Source organism: Panthera pardus, unplaced genomic scaffold (genome assembly GCF_024362965.1).
Source record: "Panthera pardus isolate Hobbes unplaced genomic scaffold, ASM2436296v1 HiC_scaffold_7, whole genome shotgun sequence".
NCBI lineage: Eukaryota > Metazoa > Chordata > Mammalia > Carnivora > Felidae > Panthera > Panthera pardus.
In genome coordinates this window covers 25,826,847-25,844,127 of record NW_026527002.1, presented here as the reverse complement: position 1 = coordinate 25,844,127, position 17,281 = coordinate 25,826,847, and the positions used below count along the sequence as shown (strand labels likewise).

Genomic DNA, 17,281 nt, shown 5'->3' with positions numbered 1-17,281 from the left:
ATACAATACAAGAATTAGAGAACTCAGTGACTTATTAAAAAGGAATAACATCTGAATTATAGGAGTCCCAGGAGATGAAGAAAGAGAAAAAGGGGCAGAAGGTTTGTGAGCAAATTATAGCAGAAAACTTTCCTAATCTGGGGAAAGACACAGACATCTAAATCCAAGAACCACAGAGAACTCCCATGAGATTCAACAAAAAGCTAACATCACCAAGGCATATCATAGTCAAATTCACAAAATACACAGACAAGGAAGGAATTATGAAAACAGCAAGGGAAAAAAAGTCCTTAACCTATAAGGGAAGACAGATCAGGTTCACTACAGACCCATTCACAGAAACTTGGCAGGCCAGAAAGCAATGGAAGGATAGATTCAACGTGCTGAATTGGAAAAATATGCAGCCAAGAATTCTTTATCCAGCAAGCCTGTCATATAAAGTAGAAGGAGAGATAAAGAGTTTCCCAGACAAACAAAAACTGAAGGAGTCTGTGATGACTAAACCATGCCTGCAAGAAATTTTAAGAGGGACTCTCTGAGGGGAGAAAAGATGAAACAAACAAAAACGACCAAAAATAACAAACACTAGAAAGGACCAGAGAACATTACCAGAAACTCCAACTCTACAAGCAACAAAATGGCACTAAATTCATATCTTTCAGTACTCACTCTAAATGGTCAACAGACTAAAAACTCCAATCAAAAACATAGGGTATCAGAATGGATAAGAAAACAAGATCTGTATTTTGCTGTTTACAAAGGACACATTTTAGACCTAAAGACACCTTCAGATTGAAATAAGGATATTGAGAACCATCTATTATACGAATGGTTGTGAAAAGAAAGCTGGAGTAGCCATACTTATATCAGACAAACTAGCTTTTTTATTAAAAAAATATGTTTTATTTATTTTTGAGAGAGAGAGAGAGAGAGAGAGAGCAGGGGAGGGACAGAAAGAGAGGAAGACACAGAATCTGAAGACAAACTCCAGGCTCTGAGCTAGCTGTCAGCATAGAGCCCAATGTGGGGCTTGAACCCGTGAACTGCGAGATCATGACCTGAGCCAAAGTTGGACACTTAACCAACAGGAACCCCAGACAAACTAGATTTTAAAATAAAGACTGTAACAAGAGATGAAGAAGGGCATTATATCATAATTAAGGGGTCTATCCACCAAGAAGATCTAACAATTGTAAACATTTATGCCCTCAACATTTGAAAGCATGCAAATATATAAATCATTTAATCACAAACATAAAGAAACCCATTGATAATAATACCATAATAGTAGGGGACTTCAACACCCCACTTACAACAATGGACAGATCATCTAAACAGAAAATCAACAAGGAAACAATGGCTTTGAATGACACACTAGACTAGATGGATTTAACAAGATATATTCAGAACATTTCATCTTAAAGCAGCAGAATACACATTCTTCTTGAGTGTACATGGAACATTCTCCAGAATAGATCACATACTGGGACACAAATCAGCCCTCAACAAATACAAAAAGATCAAGATCATACTGTGCATATTTTCAGACCACAAGGCAAGGAAACTCAAAATCAACCACAAGAAAAAATTCGGAAGGACCACAAATACTTGGAGATTAAAGAACATCCTACTAAAGAATGTATGGTTTAACCAAAAAATTAAAGAGGAAATTAAAAAGTACATGGAAGCCAATGAAAATAAAAACATGACAGGCCAAAACCTCTGGGATGCAGCAAAGGCATACTCCCATAAGAGGGAAGTATATAGTAATGCTGGCCTTCCTAAAGAAGGAAGAAAAGTCTCAGATACACAACCTAAACTTATACCTTAAAGATCTGGAAAAAGAACAACAAATAAAGCCCCCAAACCAGCAGAAGATGGGAAATAATAAAGATTAGAACAGAGATCAATGATATCAAAATAAAAAAAAAAATAAAATAGAATGGATCAATGAAACCAGGAGTTGGTTTTTTGAAAGAATTAACAAAATTGACCTCTAGCCAGATTGATCAAAAAGAAAAAGAAAAGAACCCAAATAAATAAGATCACGATGAAAGAAGAGAGATTGCAACCAATACTGCAGAAATACAAACAATAATAGAATATTATGAGCAAGTATATGCCAATAAATTGGACAATCTGGAATAAAAGGACAAACTCCTAGAAACATAAGTGACCAAAATGGAAACAGGGAAAAAATAGAAAATTGAATAGACCTATAACAAATAAAGAGATTGTATCAGTAATGAAAAATACCCCGACAAACAAGAGTCCAGAGCCAGAAGGATTTCCAGGGGAATTCTACCAAACATTTAAAGAAGAGTTGTCGCCTATTCTTTTGAACTGGAAGGAAAACTTCGATACTCATTCTATGAAGCCAGCATTACCTTGGTTCCAAAACCAGACTAAGACCCCACTAAAAAGGAGAACTACAGACCAATTTCCCTGATGAACATGGATGCAAAAATTCTCAACAAGATACTAGCAAACTAGATCCAACAATACATTAAAAGAATTATTCCCCACAATCAAGTGAGTTTTAATCGTGGAATGAAGGACTGGTTCAATAGCTGCAAATCAATCAAAGTGATACATCACAGTAATAAAAGATAGAATAGGAACAACATGATCCTCTCAATAGATGCAGAGAAAACATTTGACAAAATACAGCATTCATTCTAGATAAAAACCCTCAAGAAAGTAGGGATAGAAGGATCATACCTCAAGATCATTAAAGCCATATACTAAATCCAATGGGGAAAAACTGAAAGCTTTCCCCCTAAGGTCAGTAATAGGACAAGGATGTCCATTCTCACCACTGTTATTCAACATAGTATTGGAAGTCCTAGCTTCAGCAATCAGATAACACAAGGAAATAAAAGGCATCCAAATTGTCAAGGAGGAAGGCAAACTTTCACTCTCCATGGATGACATGAAACTCTACGTGGAAAACTGAACAGATTCCATCAAAATACTGCTAGAACTGATCAGTGAATTCACCAAAGTCGCAGTATATAAAATCAATGTACATAAATCGGTTTCTATACACTGATAATGAAGCAGCAGAAAGAGAAATCAAGGAATAGCTCCCATTTATAATTGCACAAAATGCCATAAACTACCTAGGAATAAACCTAACCAAAGAGTTGAAAAATCTATACACTGAAAACTATAGAAAACTTACGAAAGAAATTGAAGAAGACAAAAAAAAAAAATCAAAAAATATTCCATGCTCAAGGATTGAGAGAAAAAATATGGTTAAAATGTTGATACTACCCAAAACAATCTACATATTCAATACAATCCCTATCAAGATAACACCAGCATTCTTCATAGAACTAGAAAAAACAATCCCAAAATTTGTATGGAACCAGAAAAGACCCCAAATAGCGAAAGTAATCCAGAAAAAGAAAACCGAAGCTGGAGGCATCACAATTCCGGAGTTCAAGCTGAATTAAAAAGCTGTAATTATCAAGACAGTTCGGAACTGACACAAGAACAGACACATAGATCAATGGAATAGAACAGAGAACCCAGAAATGGACCCACAAGCGTATGGCCAACTAATCTTTGACAAAGCAGGAAAGAATATCCAGTGGAACAAAGACAGTCTCTTCAGCAAATATTGTTGGGAAAATTGGACAATGACATGCAGAAAAATGAATCTGGGCTATTTTCTTACACATACACAAAATTAAACTCAAAAGTGGGTGAAAGACCTAAACATAAGACAGGAAGCCATCAAAATCCTAGAGGAAACAGCAGGCAAAAACCTCTTTGTCCTCAGCTGCAGCAACTTCTTACTTGATATGTATATGGAGGCAAGGGAAACAGAAAGCAAACATGAACTATTTGGACCTCATCAAGATAAAATCTTCTGCAAGGTGAAGGGAACAATGAGCAAAACTAAAAGGCAACCAACAGAAGGGAGAAGATATTTGCAAATGACATATCAGATAAAGTGTTAGTAACCAAAATCTATAAAGAATTTATCAAACTCAACACCCAAAAGATAAATAATCCAGTGAAGAAATGGGCAAAATACATGAAAAGACACTTTCCAAAGAAGACATCCCGATGGCTAACAGACACACGAAGAAATGCTCAACATCACTCATTTTCAGGGAAATACAAATCAAAACCACAATGAAATACCACCTCATAGCAGTCAGAATGACTAAAACTAACAACTCAGGCAACAACAGATATTGGCGAGGATGCAGAGAAAGAGGAGCCCTTTTGCACTGCATGGGGAAATGCAAACTGGTGCAGTCACTCTGGAAAACACTTTGGAGGTTCCTCAAAAAGTTAAAAAAAAACTACCGTATGACCCAGAAATTGCACTACTAGGTATGTATCCAAAGATTACAGGAGTACTGTTTCAAAGGGACCCATGCACCCCAATGTTTATAGCAGTGCTATTGACAATACCCAAATTATGGAAAAAGCCCAAATGTCCATCGACTGATGAATGGATAAAGAAGATGTGGTATAAACATACAATTCAATATTACTTAACTATCAAAAAAAAAAAAAAGAAATCTTGCCATTTACAACAATGTGGATGGAATTAGAATGTGTATTATGCTAAGCAAGATTAGTCAGAGAAATATCATATGACTTCACTCATATGTAGAATTTAAGATACAAAACAGATGAACATAAGGGAAGGGAATCAAAAATAATATAAAAACAAGAAGGGGACAAACTATAAGAGACTCTTAAAATTTTTTTTTAAAGTTTATTTACTTTTGGGACAGAGAAAGAGCATAAACGGGGGAGGGTCAGAGAGAGGGAGACACAGAATCTGAAGCAGGCTTCAGGCTCCAAGCTGTCAGCGCAGAGCCTGACGCGGGGCTCGAACTCATGGACCATGAGATCATGACCTGAGCCAAAGTCGGCCGCTTAACCGACTGAGCCACCCAGGCGCCCCAAGAGACTCTTAAATAGAGAGAACAAACAGAGGATCATTAGAGGGATTTGGGGTGGGGGATGGGCTAAGTGGGCAAGGGCATTAAGAAGGACACATATTGGGATGAGCACTGGGTGTTATAGGGGATGAATCACTGAACTCTACTCCTGAAATCATTATTGCACTGTATGTTAACTAACTTGGATGTAAATTAAAAAAAAAATAATTGATTAAAAAAAAGAAAATAATGAGACACAATTAGAAAATGGGGAAAGATTTGAACCTATTCACCATTAAATAAATTATGTGGATGACAAATAAGCACATGGCAAGGTGCTCAACATTATTGTTAACTAGGGAAGTAAAAATTAAAATCTTAGTGGACTGCGACTACACACCAACTGGCCTGCCTAAAAGTAAAATGGCTCACCATACCAAATGTTGGCAGGTATGAGGAGCAAAGAGAACTCCCATTTCCTCCTGGTCAAAAACAGTCTGGCAGGTTCTTTAAATGTTAATCCTTTACCTACCATATGATGAGACAGCCATTTCACTCCAAGGTTATTTATCCAAAAGAAATAAAAGCAAATTTCCATAAGAGACGTATACATGAATATTCCTAGAAGCTTTAATGACCCCAAACTAGAAAGAATCCAAGTGATCATTAGTAGATAAAAGGATAAACAAATTGTCATATATCCGTTCAATGAAATACTACTCAGCAATAAAAAGCAATGTAGTATTGATACCTGCAGCAATAAAGGAGAACCCCAAAAACAGTATGCCCAGGGAAAGTAGAAAGACACAAGCATTACATATTTTATGATTTCACTCATATAAAATTCTAAAAAATATCAATTAATCTGTAGTGATATAAAGAGGATCGATTGTTGCCTAGGGTAGCATGTGGCAGGGAGATGTGGGAGGAGGTCATTGATGGGGTGTGAGGGAATTTTGGGGAGTGATGGCTACATTCATTATTTTGACTGTATTTGTGCTTTTACACATGTATTCGTGTGTCAGAATTATCAAAGTGTGTGCTTTAAACATATTCGGTTTATTGTATGTCCATTATACCCCCATAAAGCTAATAAATGGGGAACAATACCTGGTACAGGTAAGGCAAAGTGCTGCTGTGTTGTACATGTGCTAAATTGTTTGCCTTGAAATAACTGGAAAAGGAAAGATGAGCCAAAAAGATGTGAGAGATACCATGAGAGGTGTGTAATATAATGTAATGGAGAGTGAACAAGAAGCCCAAATAGTAATGTAGGCAGAACATACAAAGAATAACAGAAGCTTACAATTATGTGATGTTTATTTTCATCAGACTCTTAGTACTATAAATACATATATTACTCATATAGACATAGTAGTAACTTTTCTTATAATAAACCCAATGGTAGATAATAGTATCTCCATTATTTTTTTAGGTTTATTTATTTTTGAGAGAGAGAGAGAGACAGAGAGAGAGAATGCGAGCAGGGGAGAAGGAGAGAGAGAGGGAGAGAGAGAGAATCTGAAGCAGCCTCCACACAATGAACATAGAGCCCAATGCGGAGCTGAAACTCACAAACTCTGATGTCATGACCTGAGCCAAAATCAAGAGTCAGACGTTCAACCAACTGAGCCACCCAGGCGCCTGTCATCTCCATTATAAAGATGAAGAAACAGAGGCTCAGAGAGTATTAGCTTGTGTATTGGTCAGGGTTGTACAGAGAAACAGAACCAATAGGAATTGGTTCACACAATTATGGAGGTTGATAATTCCCAAGATATTTAGGGTGAGTATGTAAGCTGGAGACCTGGGAGCCTAGGATGTAGTTCTAGCCTAATGGCCAGATGACTTGAGACCCTGGAAGAACTGATGTTTCTGTTAGAATTTGAAGGCAGGAAAAAGCTGATTTCCCTGCTCAAAGGCAGTCAAGCAAGAGGAATTTTTTCTTACTTACAGGACGGTCAGGTTTTTTGTTCTATCCAGGCCTTCAACTGACTAGATGAGGCCCACCCACCTTATGCAAGGCACTCTGCTTTAGACAGTCTAGTCACTCAAATGTTAATCCCATCCAGAAACCTCATGTACACATCAAGAATAATGTTTGACCAAATATTTGGACACCCTGTGGCTTAGTCAAATTGACATATAAAATTAATCATCATAGCTGGTAAAGATGAAAATATTTTAAAAAGAAGTATTTTTTATAAATATCTGTAAGTGTAAGTTTATGGACAAATATAGACAGTAACTCAGAGGGATAAGTAGGCAAAACCCTAGCATTAAGAAAAGATTTTTATTTAAAGAGAGTAAATGTTGGTGCATGTATATATGTTGATAGATGATACAGAAGAAAGGTACAAAAATTATGTTTTGGAGGAAATAATATAACTGCAAGAGAAAGTCTGGGGAAGTTGAGTCACTCAGTTGATTCCACAATGAGCTAATAGGTTGAGACCCTGCATTAGAATTACATTCAAAGAGCATTTAAGAGGTGCCAGGGTGGCTCAGTCAGTTAAGTGTCCAACTCTTGATTTTGGCTCAGGTCATGATCTCACATTTCATGGAATCAAGCCCTGCATTGGGCTCTGCGCTGACAGCATGGAGCCTGCTTGGGATTTTCTCTCTCGCTTTCCCTGTGCCTCTCCCCTGCTCACACATGCACATGCATGCAATCTTTGTCTCTCATAGATAGATAGATAGATAGATAGATAAGATAATTTTTTTAAAAGCTCATTTAAGCTCAGGACCCAACCTACTTTTTCAACCTCTTCTTTATCACTCTCCATTTCACACATTTAAAATCTCTAATTATTGTAAACACACTGTGTTTTCATTCTCCTGGGACCTTGCTCTTCCTTTAACCTCATATAAGAGCATCTTTCACATTGCTCCCGTAGAGTCAACTCCATCCACTTCATTCTTCAAATGTCGGTGCAGCTGACACTTCAAGTGTCAATGCCGCTTCCCCTGTGCATTTTCCTCCAACTTCCTCAGATCAAGGCTGTTACTCCCACCCTTGGTACTCTGGTAATACTTCATGTGACCCTGTATAGCTGTGATCACATTACATGGTGATGTTTATTTCTTTATCTGCTTCTTCTGTTAGATTGTTACATCCTTGAAGATTGGGCAATAGAGTTTCTTTCTAATCCCTTATTAAACACACTGTCCACCATAGCATTTTTTCTCAAAATTTTGTTCAATGAGTGAAAGTATAGACAAAAAGTAACTGGCTCAGCTGAATCTCAGAATATATTTACATGTAGAAAGAACTTCCAACATTTGATAATACCTCAGTAGGGAACTGCTATACCATTTTGAAACTTGCCTCTGCAAACACACAAAAATATAGAGTGCAAAATGCCCAGTGACAATAAGACAATGCTGCTAGGGTTAAGACTAACACCTAAAGCATTGCCAGACCACTCTTGGAAGTGAACAGACACTTGCTTTTCCCCCCAGTATCAGATGACCCCTGAAAATGGCATGAGTATCCCTAGCTGTTAGGAATTCCATTGAGGGAGTTTCGATAGTTTTCCAATGAGCTATGTAGAAAGATGAAATTGACCTTTGTCAATTCTGAGGGATCTGCCTGAGACTAAAGAAAGAGCCCATATCTGAGTTTTACTCTGACCCTATTTGTCTGTTTGGAACACAACCCTCTTTACTTCAGCAAAGCTGCTAATGGTTTAAACACTTACAATAACAAACCAGACAATATCAATAAAGCTTTTCCTCAGTAATAGGCCTTTCCATGGGTGTCAATTCTCTGCTACAATTTTTCTTCAACAAGCTGAAAGAACTAGTGAGAGCCATTCTCTCTTTCTTTCTCTCTCTGTACATGTGTGTATAACTTCTTAGTTCTAAAGGTGATCGTAGTATACTATGCCTCATGTGAGCCTTAGACTTCCTGCTTGAGATTTACAGCCATTTTTGAACTTGCTGCTGCTGCTGTTTGTTTCCCGTCCTATTTCTCCAGGCTAGCAAACCTGTAAATAGTTTACATGTAGGTTTAATTTTTCAGTCTACTTCCTTGTCAAAGTCTTGGGCTTTGAGCCTTCTCAAATGGCAGAAGTAGTCAGGACTGGGCTTAGGCAGTGGGAAATGGACCTTAGCACAGGTGTTCCTGGAACCTCCTCTTCCATCCCTTATTCTTTCCCTTTGTCACCAAATTTTCTGCAGTGAAAAGTCCTTGACATCTCCGAAATGGGCTGCTCCGTCATTACAGAGGTCTATTTAGCAGCTCTACTTTAGTGTGATGGTCCAACCAGATCCTGAGTTCATTTAGTTTCTGTTATAGTCAAAACTGTCTTTGCAAATGCCTAGATTTAATGGTTTCCTCTTGGGACTCAAGTAATTCATATTTTCTGTGAAGTAACTTAATTTTATGATGTGTCTGGTATAAATAGTTTTTTTTTTCTTCTCTACTCCTCTAGGACAATGACAATTTGATTTTCCATTTATGGTAACATTAATGTAATCTCCTGGAATTTCAGTACATCATTTCTGTCTATTTGTAACAACAATCTCATTTGCTAAGCATCGGATTGAGCGCAGTGTTTGATTCAGACCCAGTGCCACCAATATCAAGGAGAGCTTTGTCTGAGTAACTGATCATAGATGAAGTAACAGATCATAGCTGGCATAATGATGCATGTTAGATTTCCATTTTAAGTTCTATGAATCTCATCTTAGGAAAGGTCCTCAAACCTTATTAATTTGAAAGGCATAATGTTTCTTACAAAGAGAAAATACCTAAAAGCTTTCACTGTTTGTCATTAATGATACCCATAAACTCCTCCCCACTGCCGATACTGCTGTCAATCAGGGAAATTAGTGCTAAGAATAGTGCCATGCTCAAAAAAGCAGATTGTGCCTGGAAGAGTTCATTCCAGTTCCATTGTTCTCAGGTACCATGCTGCTCTAGCATAATAGCGATGAAGCTGAATCTCTGACATCGTGAATTTTAACTAGAATATTTCAGCATTCTGTTTTACTTCTTATACTCATGTCTAAGGGAGAAAAAAGAGGATACTTTCTATTTTGTACAAGAAAGCATATCATTCTTTAGAAGTCACTTTAAAAAGAGTTCATCAAATTCAGTTTTATAGAATCATATATACCTACACAAAAAAAATGCCCAGAAATACATGACCTATGTTAGCTCATAGTTTTTATTTCAACTCTTTCCAGCCAAGATCAATCCATCTTCTTCCACTGATTCTGTTAGATAGTTCTACCAAATTTCTTTGGGTACTCCTGTAAAAATCAGGCTGGACACAAGGAATTTATGAATTCTGATTAAAAATATTTATGGTCTTTTAATGCCAATATTGGAATATCATCACAACACTAGTGATACTCTGCATTACATCTTCTTTTCATCTATTCTGACAGTGCAGCTTTAGAGCTTACTCAGTGCCTGGCTGAGCTAAGGACTCACATGAAAGCTGACTGGCTGAGTTTCAAGCTAAATAAAACAGAGGTGAGCATGTTGGGGGTAAAGGGTTACAAAGGGCCCAGGGACATCATTTACAGAATGTTTAAACCTGGGAGTTTTCTTACTCACAATTGTGCTCCAAAAACCTCAGAACTCGGTTAGGACAATGCCCGGTGCTTGACCCCAGAGAACTTGACCTGTCATCTAGACATTGTGAAGCAAGTAATTTCTCACGAACATGCTTTGTCCATACTTCTATTACCTGTGAATTATCATTTGAAAAATGACTGTAAATTGAAAATTGTAAATTCCTCAAAGGTAGGGTCAACGTGTTCACTTTTGCATCTCTTGAGTTTAGTGTAATGACTGGCATATAACAAGAAACTAGTCCATATGTGTTGAATGAATAGATGGATAAGTGGATGGATGAGTGAATGAATGAATGACTGACTGAATGAATGACTGAATGAATGAACACCCTGGCCAAGTCACTAAGTGGTTCATGTTAATCCTAATCTTCAGTGCTGTACTGAAAAGTCGTTTGATTCTAACTGTGAAAATAGTAAGGTGTATTGCAGCTTCACACTTACGTAACACCCAGGACAGCAAAAAATAAAGAGCCTCTGTGCTAACTAAGGATGGTTCTCCTTCAAGGGCTTAGACAGACACAGCCTCACACAAGGATGCACAGCTTGGCAAAGTGAAGAAAGTCTGGATCTCTGCCCTGATACAGACCCTTAGCCCTGAGCCCTTGTGCAGAGTGCAGCCTGGAGGCCCCATAAAGCCTCAGGGAGATTTACTATAGAACATCACTCCACCAAAGCCCCATTTGCTGATCTTTATAACTTAGCAGGGAATTGTTCTTTGCAGATAGGATAATGATTTAATGTTAATAGATCCTCAATGGCTATTTAAGCTATTGCTATCCAAGGCTTATGATTTTTAAATTGCTAATGTTTTCAGTTATAAATATATATTTGTGCTCTAGAGCAGTTTTTCCGAGGAAGTAATTGAAAACATTAAATAAGGACTCTCCTCTGATTTACCAAATGAGACTTCTGGACAAACAACCACGCTGGTAATGAAAATTAAAGGCTGGGACACTTCAATAATAAACCAACAAACATTTAATTGAGAATTTACTGTGAAATTAGTTATATTCTACACTTACAAAAGCTTGCAAATCCCTAGAAGCAAAGGGAAGGTCACAGCGAGGTGTCTCATTCTTCCACGATAAGCAGCCTTCCCGGTGTGTCCTTGTTTCTTCACGTGCTACGTTGCACAATATTGCACTGGAAAACAAGGAGGGGTATGCCGTCCATAATCTAAGAGATTTCTAATCATTTCAGCTCCTCACAGAAGACACACTCTGCTTTTGATCATATGAACAAGTTAACCTAAGTCAAAAGAACAGTTTTGAAGTATTTTAAGCCACTGTGGCAAGAATAAAATCGTGGCGATGTGACCTCTGTCATGCACAAGTGTTGCCTAGGTAGTTCAAGGCAGTGTTCACATGCAGAGCGGCTTGGAACAGGTAATCCATCTGTGGATACAATTCTCAGGTTAAGTCATCTTTGTAACCTATGCAAAACAAATGAAAGTAATGATGAAAATAATGCATAAAAAGAGATCACTTTTATATTGCCAGATGTGCCTAGATATTTTTTACAGCAGAGCTGACTTTAATTTTTAATCTAAAAGACCACAAAATATAGGGTAATTTTAAAGAAATAAAAAGAAGAAGAAGAGGAAGAACAAGGAGAAGGAGAAAGAAGAAGGAGGAGGAAAAGGAGAAGAAAGAAGAAGAAGGAGAAAGAGAAGGAGGAGGAGGAGGAGGAGGAGGAGGAGGAGGAGGAGGAGGAGGAGGAGGAGGAGAAAATATGCAAAGCAAAGGAAATAAAAGCACCTATTGTCCAGCAACCCTAGAGGTAACTACTACAATAGCCTTGGTGAATATTATTCCAGGATGCTTTTCACCCATCAGTGTATGTTGTTATGAAAACTAGCTCAAACTCTATATACTATTCATAATCTGGTTCTTAAAATTAATGATATACCACACATAGCTTTCTTTATGAATAGTTAAATATAGCACTGTTTGATGCTCTAGTTGTTCTTGGACAATATTCCATTCTTTCCCTCTGATGATATATATGCCATCATGTATTTTTAATCAGTGCACTATTTATTACTGAATCTTTAAATAGTACCCGATTGTTCACCATTATAAACATTGCTTTAATAAGCAACTTTATAATTCAATCTTTGAGTACAAACTTTATGTTTTCTTAGGCTAAACGTAAAAATCCTGGATCGAACATCATTATACATAATGTAGCAGAGAATTTGACATGCTCATCAATATCCATCTTCTCCTTCTCGTCTTGGACACAGCCAGGCTACACTTCCCTGCCTGCGTTGCACTTGTATGTGATCATGAGGATGAGTTTCAGTGCATGATTGTCAGAGCAATAATGCCCAATATAAACCTCTTATGCATACTTCTGCATACATTTTTCCTTTTCAGTTGTTTGGAGTGACAATAACCCTTATGATAAGGTTGGAAGCCGTGTATTTAAAGTTGGCAGGGCTTCTGTTAGCCTGAGTATTGCACAACTCTGTAGAGAAGGGCACTATTCACATGATCACTGACCCAACAAGGTATCATGTAAGAGAAATGAAGCTCCATGGTGTTTGAGCTGTTATGTGTTTGGGGACCGACTTGACCCTCAAACAATACATACATTTTGAAACTTTTATAATATTTATTGTCATAATGACATCCAAAATAAATAATTTTCTAATATTTTACACAATTGACATTTGTGATTTTATTATCTTCTGAAAACTCTTTATCAAACAAGTGAAAAATGATATGCCCTTGTTCTAATTTGCCTCTTTTAATTATTAATGAGGTCGAATGCTTTTTTTCACACACTCATAAGTAACTGCAGTTGAAATAAAATATTGAATCTTGTCCTGTAATCACTAACTATCCTACAGGTAATGTTAGTAATAATATTGACTTTCAGCAAATTGGAATTGGAAAGTATTGCAAATAGAGCTTCCAATATTAAAAGGAAATAAGAAAATAATATTCATTTATTTAAAATTATCCTGTTCTAAGGAATTAAGGTGATGAATTTATTATTTTCTATGAGACTTTAAGTTTACATAATAGCATAAATTATGGGAAAATAAACTTCACATATTATTATTGACTTGTGGTAATTATTTTATTCAAGCAGAACAGAAAATTGTATATAAACTACGTCTTTTACAATTAAAACAAAGGAATGTCAAGGCACCTATTTGCTACTTGTTTTTTTTTTTAGGTAGCATTTTTTTTTTTCAACATTTATTTATTTTTGAGACAGAGAGAGACAGAGCATGAACAGGGGAGGGGCAGAGAGAGAGGGAGACACAGAATCTGAAACAGGCTCCAGGCTCTGAGCGGTCAGCACAGAGCCCAACGCGGGGCTCGAACTCACGGGCAGTGAGATCATGACCTGAGCCGAAGTTGGACACTTAACCGACCGAGCCACCCAGGCGCCCCTCTACTTGTTTTTTTAATCTCATCTTCAAAAGTTAAGTGTTGTCTACTTATTAATGAACGCACACGCACAAATCTCACACTTAAAGAAAATACAGGCAAATAAAATTCTTTACAAAATATTCAAATTTTAACTAATTCGTCCCCTTAGTATTTTCTGTTGCTTGATGATCTTTTCATCAGGGCAGCCAAACCTCGCTGCCCTATAACATCCATAGCCTTCAGGCAAAACAAATTGTGACTTTGAAATGAGCTTTCAAAAGCCTAGCCCTGAGTTCACTAGGGATTTAGAGCACTCAGATGAAGCCGGAGTAAGACTTCTGCCCTGCTCCCAAGACCACCGCCCCCCCTCCCCATATGGGAGAGGGTCAACAAGAAAACAGTGGGCACCTACAGGTTCAAGACTGGGGAGCCTGAGCCTTCCCAGCTGCTCCACACAAAACTTCATTGGAGCAGGAGTGACAGCAGCTTGGTAGGGCCAGGAAAACTAGAAAGCATAAGAGACCAATAGCCTTTTTCTAAGGAGTGTAAAGAATCCAAAGGTAGAGAAGACTTTATAGAATAGTTAGGTCAGGGGCACCTGGGTGGCTTGGTCGGTTAAGCGTCCGACTTCGGCTCAGGTCACGATCTCGCGGTCGGTGGGTTCGAGCCCCGCGTCGGGCTCTGTGCTGACAGCTCAGAGCCTGGAGCCTGTTTCAGATTCTGTGTCTCCCTCTCTCTGTGACCCTCCCCCGTTCATGCTCTGTCTCTCTCTGTCTCAAAAATAAATAAACGTTAAAAAAATTTTTAGAATAGTTAGGTCAGAGGTCACAATTGACACCTGTGGTGGGCAGAATAATGACTCCCCCTACCCCATCCCACTAAGGCCACAATCCTAATCCTTGGAATCTGGCAATATGTTAATTTACATGGCAAAAGGAAATTTAATTTTAATTAAAGTTAAGGGCCTCGAGTTGGGGAGATTATCCTGGATAATCCACATGTGTCCAATCTAATCACATGAATCTTTAAACATGGGAAGCCTTGGGGCGCCTGGGTGGCTCAGTCGGTTGAGTGTCCTACTTCGGCTCGGGTCATGATCTCACAGCTCGTGAGTTCGAGCCCTGCATTGGGCTCTGTGCTGACAGCTCAGAGCCTGGAGCCTGCTTCCAATTCTGTGTCTCCCCCTCTCTCTGCCCCTAACCTACTTGCATTCTGTCTCTGTCTCTCTCAAAAATAAACATTAAAAAAAAATTTAAACATGGGAAGCCTTCCAGCTGTAGTCAGAGAGAGCTGTGACAATAGAGAAGGGGCCAGAGAGGTATGACACTGCTGGCTTTGAAGACAGAGAAAGGGGGCCATGAGCCAATGTATGTGGGTGATCATGAGAAGCTGGAAAAAGCAAGGAAACAGAATCACCCTGAGAATCTTCAGAAAGGTGCATAGTCTGTCAACACATTGAGTTTAGCCTAGTGAAATCTATGGCAGACTTCTCACCTGCTGAGTTGTGAGATAATATATTCGTACTGTTTTATGCCACTGAGTTTGAGATAACTTCTTCTGACAGCAATAGAAAACAATTATGGCTGTCCACAGGCTAGATGTTGCCTCCTGCTGGGAAGTTTCACATTAAAACCTTATGTCCACTTTCTTGAAAACTCAGAAAATCTGTGGACATCAGTCCACATTTGTGCATAGAAGCATTCCACTAGAACCCAAAACAGCCTCCGTTTCTAACAGGACAAGTTGATCTCCAGGTCCCCACTATCCACCTACCTCAGCTACCTCTATACCCATCTAGCTACTACAGGGATTTAATTTGTGGCATAATTCTAAGCCTATGCACTCAAAGTAGCCTCACATAGTTTACCGGATGCTTAACATTATATAAGAACAGTATATAATATTCCCAATGTGGCCAAAGAATATCTTGGAGGCAGTAAAGTCTAAAGGTAGTCCTGCTGAGTTTCCCACACCAGGGAAAGAGTTAGGGGCTTCAGCTGGGTAAAAGAGCTGAAGGAATCTTGCAGTCAAAAATCAAGGACAGTGGTGCCTGGGTGGCTCAGTTGGTTAAATATCCAACTCTTGGTTTCAGCTCAGGTCATGATCCCATGGTTTGTGGGATCGAGCCCTTATCAGGCTCTGTGCTGACAATGCAGAGCCTAATTGGGATTCTCTCTCTCCCTCTCTCTGCTACTTCCCTGCTCGGGCACACATGTTCTCTCTCTCTCTCTCTCTCTCTCTCTCTCTCTCTCAAAATAAAAAAATAAGTTTTTTTTTTTAAAGGACAATGCAACAAGAACAAACAAGGTACCAAGAATGAGGGCATCTCAGTGGGTGCCAGCAATTACCCTTCTCCATGCTTTGACAGTGATGTAAAGAAGCTTCCCAGAATTTAGTACTCACAACACCAAGGAATAAAGAAACCCTAAAATGATTAAGATTAATTTTATTCCAGAGTGATAAAAGAGAGCATAGTAAAAACCTTAAAAAAAAAACACAATAAACAGTCAGTGGGGTGTATAAAATACAATCACGTAAAACAATCAGTTACATAAAAGAAAGGTTAATAAAAATAGTTTGGGGTTCATCTGTCAGAAAAGAAAATAGAAGAATAAAGATAGTGAAAATTATAATGTAAGCCAATACAATGAACTGAGAAGTTCCATATGTCATCATGAGAGGTTTTCCCTATCTTTCATACCCACATACAAAAGAAGATATTAAAAAGATATAACTTTAGCCCATTCCTCCTTCCCTCTTTGAGATCAGGAACAGACAGAGGACAAGAGTCAATCTTCAATTATGTTAACTCTTAAATTCATCCTATGGCAAAAAGCATAAAGTCAATGTGGTATTCCAATGGAATATTATTCAGCCATAAAAAAAGAATGAAACCTTGCCATTTGCAGCAACATGGATGGAGCTAGAGAGTATAATGCTAAGTGAAATAAGTCAGTCAGAGAAAGACAAATACCATAAGGTTTCACTCGTGTGGCATTTAAGAAACAAAACAAAGAAAAAGAGAGACAAACTGAGAAACGGACTCTTAACTATAAAGAACAAACTGATCGTTACCAAAGGGGAGATGGGGCCCAGATGGGTGAAATAGGTGATAGGAATTAAGGAGTGTACTTGTGATGAGCACTGGGTGTTATATGGAATTGTTGAATCACCTGAAACTAATATAACACTGTATGTTAACTGTACTGGAATTAAAATTAAACATTTAATAAAAAAATAAAAATAAAAGAAATTAGATTCAGTAATTAATTTTTAAAAATTTATATTTCCTGTGTGCTGCATTTATGAAAGATTTTTTTCAACAAACTTTAAGATAGGGGCGCCTGGGTGGCTCAGTCAGTTAAGTGACCGATTCTCGATTTTGGCTCAGGTCAT

The 17,281-nt window shown here is 38.0% G+C and overlaps 1 protein-coding gene and 1 long non-coding RNA gene across 2 annotated transcripts in view; both read left to right on the top strand.

Annotated features, from left to right (window-relative positions):
• Positions 1–12,149, top strand: part of PEX2 (peroxisomal biogenesis factor 2) — a 70,579-nt gene extending 58,430 nt beyond the window's left edge. The window contains exon 4 of the transcript XR_002081043.2: positions 10,308–12,149. The gene's annotated coding sequence lies outside the window, so the exon portion shown is untranslated. The remainder of the gene's footprint in view (positions 1–10,307) is intronic.
• A 1,771-nt stretch (positions 12,150–13,920) lies between these two features.
• On the top strand, positions 13,921–16,125 carry LOC128775271 (uncharacterized). Its single transcript, XR_008419909.1, has 2 exons — positions 13,921–14,472; positions 14,703–16,125. It is a non-coding gene; the product is annotated as an uncharacterized LOC128775271 (long non-coding RNA).
• The last annotated feature ends 1,156 nt before the right edge of the window (positions 16,126–17,281 follow it).